The sequence below is a fragment of the Bicyclus anynana genome, chromosome 18 (assembly GCF_947172395.1).
Source record: "Bicyclus anynana chromosome 18, ilBicAnyn1.1, whole genome shotgun sequence".
NCBI lineage: Eukaryota > Metazoa > Arthropoda > Insecta > Lepidoptera > Nymphalidae > Bicyclus > Bicyclus anynana.
This window is the reverse complement of record NC_069100.1, coordinates 5,384,975-5,391,756: the sequence shown is the minus strand read 5'-3', so window position 1 is coordinate 5,391,756 and position 6,782 is coordinate 5,384,975.

The window sequence follows — 6,782 nt, the reverse complement described above, 5'->3', positions numbered from 1 at the left end:
TCAACTAATTCGGTTAAGCAGTCGATGCGTGAAAGAGTAACAAACATTCATATCATTAAAATCATCAGTTTTCGCAAATCTCGGGAAACCGTGGATTTTTTCAGGATAAAAAGTAGCCTATGTATTAATCCAGAGTAAAATCCATTTCCATTCCAAATTTCAGCTCAATCACTTCAGTAGTAGCGGCGTTAAAGAGTAACAAACATCCAAACATACATCCAAACATCCATACAAACTTTCGCGTTTAATATTAGTAGGAAGTAGGATATGCCGCACACCGCATGTGTAGGTAGGTAGTTAGGTACAGCGATGCGGCAAAACGTCTCCAGCGTGTCTTCTCCCTAAGATTACATAAACCACAAAATAAAGGAAAAATTCAAGTATCATCTAATAAAGTGAGATCTCTCCAAATTGAACGAAAAGTCAACACAGTTTAATTGTCTTAATGAGGGCAAAGATAAGCAAAGGAAGCAATTAAGATTTTTCCAAACTCGAAAACAATTAATCGGTTTGGTTTAAGTTTTATTTCAGACTAGCAGAAACAACCCAATGTCTCATCCATGTTATTCTCAATCATCATTATCAACCCACATTCGGCTCACTGCTGAAATCGAGTCTCCTCTCAGATAAGAAGGGTTAGGCCAATAGTCCACCACGCTGGCCCAATGCAGATTAAACTTCACACACGCAGAGTATTAAGAAAATCATCAGGTATGCAGGTTTCCTCACGATGTTTTTCCTTCACCGTTTGAGACACGTCATAATTAATGCAGATATAAAATATTTCTCGGTGATAATGTAGATTTTTCATTGGTGAAATGTTTAAAATCGTTCCAGTAGTTTTCGAGCCTGTTCAACAAACAAAAAATTATATAGCCTATGTTACTCGCTGATAATGTAGTTTTCCATTGGTGATTTTTTTGTAAATTGCTTTAGCTAGTAGGATCAGCAAACGCAAGTTTTCACGACACCACCATATTTTATTGACACGAAGTCAGGCCTCCCTTCTAATGTCAGCCACCAACGATCAAGTAAACTCACATGCCTGCAGCGGTAACGACTTGAGTTGACTTGAACTGATTGTATGTTGGTGGCGATGTGCAATGATATCAAGTCGATTGCGACCAACACACGATCAATTTTATCGGACGTCAAGCCGATAGCGCTGCTAGCATGTGGGCATATTGAATGAAGTGGCTAGCATTACAGTAGAAGGTATATGGAGCTGAGACCTACCAAGCTTCTTCAACGCAGGTTACGATAATAATTTAACGAATTTAACGATGTAACCATGAATACCAGTCAGCACACAAAGCACTATTAATTTCTTTAAACAGTTTTGGTAAGAAAAATAAATAAATCACGCGAAGCAAAATGTTTCATTTATAAAACAATTAGAAAATAATAATATACCACACGGCAAAGCCTTTTTAACTAAAAAACAAAAAAAAACATTTTATGAAAAGAACCTTTCTACATTATTAAAAAGTGTATAAAGAATATAATTGGATTAATTAATTAGCGGCACATAATAATTAAAAGTTCCTCCAATGTTGAAAGCAATTATGTCTGTACTTCGAGACCCTGTAAGAGTTTAAGTTAGTTGACTTAAGGAATAATTAATTGAACATCCAATAAGAAAATTGGTTTGAATATAGCTAGAAATGTATGAAGCGTTAGATTATATTTTTTATGTTTAGTTTAGTAAAGGAGCCTCGATTCGGAGGGCGTAGGTTTGAATTCGGTCCGGGGCATGCACTTCCAACTTTTCGGTTATGTGGATTTTAAGAAATTGAATATCACGTGTCTCAAACGGTGAAGGAAAAACATCGTGAGGAAATCTGCATACCTGAGAATTTTCTTGAGAGCGCGCAGCGCGTCGGTACGATATGGATAAAATTCGAAGCGCAAACGAGACGCCTAATTATGACTTTCACGTGAGTGAAAAACACGGAGCGATTGACGCGCGACGCAAATTTTATGACGTGAGCGCCAAAACCATTTTTACCTAATTGCAAGTAAATTAAACAACATAACGAAAAAGAAAATGGCCATGTTCAAGATATATACCTAATTTTCTATACAAAACAAAAATTTAAGAAAATAAGTTTGCTTTTCCTGAGATTAAAAGCAAAATGTTAGCAAAATATGTATTTTACAAAAAAATAAACTGTCGAGAAAAGTTTTACAAATTGTGTATTTTGTATAGCCACAACGAAGCTAACCCTTTGAAATATCATTTACTCAAATATCAGGCTCCTAACTTTTCCAGAATCTGAGATCCAGAACCATTTGTAACCACCAAATTACATATTGCACACTCTTAATTCTCTACCTGTGTGATTATTAGCCTAATATCCAGAGTCAGTACTCAAACCCAGTACCTCACGCCAAACAATTATACAACTAAACCATCGGGTTACTGTACTATAGTATCAGATACAAACTTGTAAAGTATTTTATAGTTACAAGTTACAAAACTTAGTAGTAGCTATGCGTACCTTCTCCCGACTAAGATAGTCTATCTTAAGTAACAAGTTGAGTTAACTTAAGTGAAGTTAAGGATTAACGTAGAGTTTTCACTCAACTCAATACTTAAACTTATATTTTCTTATAACATTTTATAAAACTCTTTCTGTTAGTAATAGGGATCCGTAGTACATTTTAACAACTGATTATTATTAAGTTTTTCGTGAGTAGCTTCATCTCGATGAGACGATCAACTTTGTTATTTACGAAAATTCTTGATTCTGGTAGCTAACTGAGTTACCTGGAAATAAGAATTTCTGAGCGTCGGAACGAGATAAAGTACTTACCACACAATTTGAAGGACAAGCTATTATTATAGTTAAAGTTATTTTTAAGAAAATATTATTATACTTAAAGTTATTATTAAGCTTAGTTGCAGATGGACACCAAGGTCAAATCTTTGTGATTCTTGTGGTTGTCCGTTTAATTTACCTTTTTATGTTTTGTAATTGTTTAATAAATAAATAAAAAAAAAATCATTAGTAAGACTAGTTCAAATTTGGTTCGAAAGCATCAGGAAAACGATTGTAGGGGATAAAAATACATACAGCTGAACGTAGAACCTCCTCCTTTTTGGAAGTCGGTTAAAAATAACACAAAACGATTTAACAGACAAAACAGTGTGCGCGAGCTAATGGTGTCATCGCTTTGCGTACGTGAAGGCGACTGATTGGTCGATGCCGAGTGCATCTACAACTCGGGCGCGTTAACTCGACACCTGGCTACCAAACACAACTGAACAAACACGTTACAAATATCATTCGAGCCAAGTGTCAACTTAATCCGCATGAGCTGTATTTTCTATGCACGGCCGCGGTGCAACAGTGGCACGAGCGCCGTTTATTTTACTTTATTATTTTATTAATCCTATCGTTTACAGATATATTACAATTATTACTTTATAAGCGCGCAGCGCGTCGGTACGATATGGATAAAATTCGAAGCGCAAACGAGACGCCGAATACTTTCACGTGAGTGAAAAGCACGGAGCGATTGACGCGCGACGCAAATTTTATGACGTGAGCGCCAAAACCATTTTTACCTAATTGCAAGTAAATTAAACAACATAACGAAAAACAAAATGGCCATGTTCAAGATATATAACTAATTTTCTATACAAAACAAAAATTTAAGAAAATAAGTTAACTTTTCCTGAGATTGAAAGCAAAATGTGAGCAAAACATGTATTTTTCAAAAAAATAAAATATCGAGAAAAGTTTTACAAATTGTGTATTTTGTTTAGTCATTACGAAGTTAACACTTTGAAATATCATTTACCTAAATATCAGGCTCCTAACTTTTCCAGAATCTGAGATCCAGAACTATTTTTAACCACCAAATTACATATTGCACAGTCTTAAGCGTGATGTATGTGTTAATATAACCTTTGACATAATGACGATTCCATGGATTATCTAAATAGAACCCACTATAATCGTATTTCGTATCGTAGGTCTATGGACGATTCAGAATGAACAAAAGATTTCATTGAAAAATTAACTTTGTATTTGACATGACGAGCTATAACACACACACAAAATTCCACTACTCTCTATATCTCATCCGTTTCAATATGTAATACGGATTATTTTAACCAATTCCCAATTGTATAAAGATGAATGTGTTTGTATAAGCTCTGTCCCTAAACGCAGCAAGATAAATTACACTTCCCACTTTTGTTTCCAAATAAATATATGAAGCAATTTGGACTTTATATCTCGAGTAATACGAAACACAATGTATTTAAGATACACCAGTTTAAGTTGTGGTGAATTTATTTGCGTTTAATTTTCTCTATTTTATCTATTTTAATGTACGAAGCCGGAGTAATTAATGTTTCATTATATAAATTATTTTGGTAACACGATAATAAAGTGAAGTTGCCTTATTAAATTACTAGCAAACCGAGTTTCCTGCCATCAAACTGATCATCAATTAGAACATAATATGATATATAGAACTTAGTATGATGTTATTTTTCGCTTTTTAGTTTAGTCAGTATGTTTTATGTTTTTGAAGTCGGTTGAATTTTTTTATTCAATTTTTTTTTAACTTAACAACTTCACCCCAAGGGCTACAGTTATGTAAGGGTGAAGACACACGAGCGGTGCGGCGCCGCAACGTTGTTATGTCGCAGCGGTGGCAGTAGCAGCGTTGGATAGTCTGTAAATCCTTTACATAAACAACTGAGCGGTGCCGCTCTGACGTCGCAATTCACCCCTCCGCACCTCGTCTCGGTGGTTGCAAGTCCGGTGCTGCGCCGAGCGCATCGTGTGACATGGCACAGATATTTCTATGTAAGACGACGTAGCGACCGCTGCGGCGCCGCACAGCCGTCGCAGCAGTGTCGCGTTGCGCCCCCGCTTTAAACTATTGGGGTGTAAAGAAAGTTCGAAGAGTTTTTATACCAAAGATTTGAGCAAAAAACAATAATCTATAGCAATAAATCAATCAATGATCTATTTTCCGTTGCTGTTTACGATCTCCTCTCACCTGCGGTTTGACGGCCTCCGTGGCGCAGTGGTATGCGCGATGGATTTACAAGACGGAGATCCTGGGTTCGATCCCGGCTGGGCCGATTGAGATTTTCTTAATTGGTCGAGGTCTGGCGGGGAGACTTCCACCAGTATTTGGTATTTCAGTTTCAAATATACTTAACTTTGTTTCTTGGGTGTTTTTTTTTGTTCAGTTTCTTACATTTTTATTATTATGTGCACGTTTCTAATATTTTTACCGTTGATAGGCTATCTGGCTGTATGCCATGCCGACCCTGCTTCGGCTGAGCAGGATTTATGTCTAACTATTACATGGATGGATTTGCTGACTTGGTAACCGTCCAACGGATTCACGCTTTTGATTTACTGACCAATTCTTGTCAGTGTTTTTTTTGTTCTCTTTACTTATGGTCGTTCTAATAGACACCTTTTTTATTCAAATTAGCTTTTGTAATTTGGGCTTGACGAAATTTGGCACAGGATCAGATTGCATTAAACATATAGAGCGCACGGAACATGACAGTGTCGTAGCCGCTCCAAATACAAAATTCAAAAACGAATACATTCTCGAGTCAGTACGACACGAAGAGTCTCATCAGTAACTTTCAATAATAGTCAAGAAAAATGGCGTCTCATGTTTTTCAATATTTTAACAACTGTACATGAAAACTAATGAAATAAGATGGAGTATTTTTTTTTTGGTTACTATTGATTATAATATTAATTTACGTAATAATTGTTGTTAGTGTTAAATTTTGAAATACAAATTGTGAAAAAAGTTCGTTTTTGTGTTTAGGATATCAAGTAGACGCGTGATCTTTGTTTTTATTATGGGTTTCACTGGCTTCATCACGTTGCTTGTAAAGACTTATTATGGTCATTATTCTGTGGTTCTGATTGACACCTTTTTTATTCAAATTAGCTTTTGTAATGTGGACTTGACGAAATTTGGCACAGAATGCATTCTACTAATATAGATGGTTTTTTAGGCACAGAATCAGATTGCATTCTGTAGACTTTTAATATAGATGTTTTTTTATTCTAGAATTCTTAAAGCACTTAGCCTTTTTAAGTGCCATCTCTACGTGAAATTTTTTTGACTATTCTTTTTTATTCTAGAATTCTTAAAGCAAACCTCTTAGCCTTTTTAAGTGTCATTTCTACGGTGATTTTTATTTGGATTATTTTTATTTTAGAAGCAGCTTACAACAATGATTTTATGCTCATCCTGTATTTTTTAAGTAATAACTCCTTATGGGAGGGTAAACCGCTTGGTAACGTAACGCGTTTTTTTTTAAAAGAATATCTGCCATATTTTTTTACACACCTCTCCAATAGAGGATTCATAATAAAATTCAATAATTCATTAAATCTTTTGGTTTAATTTATAACTTCTATCGAGCGTCCGAAATGTACGAGTTTTTTTTATTAGCTATTATCACACTGATATTATAAAGGCGAAAGATACACTGATATTATAAAAATTGAGTAACTTCTCCCGTTTTCCCAACATTTCCCTTCACTGCTCTGCTCCTATGGATTGTAGCGTGATGAAAAGTATACTATAACCTGCCCAGGAGTATGAAAAATAATGTTCTGAGTTTCATTAAAATCCGTCGAGTAGTTTTTGTTTTTATAACAAACATACAGACGAAAATTTTACTGATTGCATTTTTGGCATCAGTACTTATCGATCACTAACCCCCTGATAGTTATTTTGGAAATGTATTTCATGTACAGAATTGACCTCTCTACAGA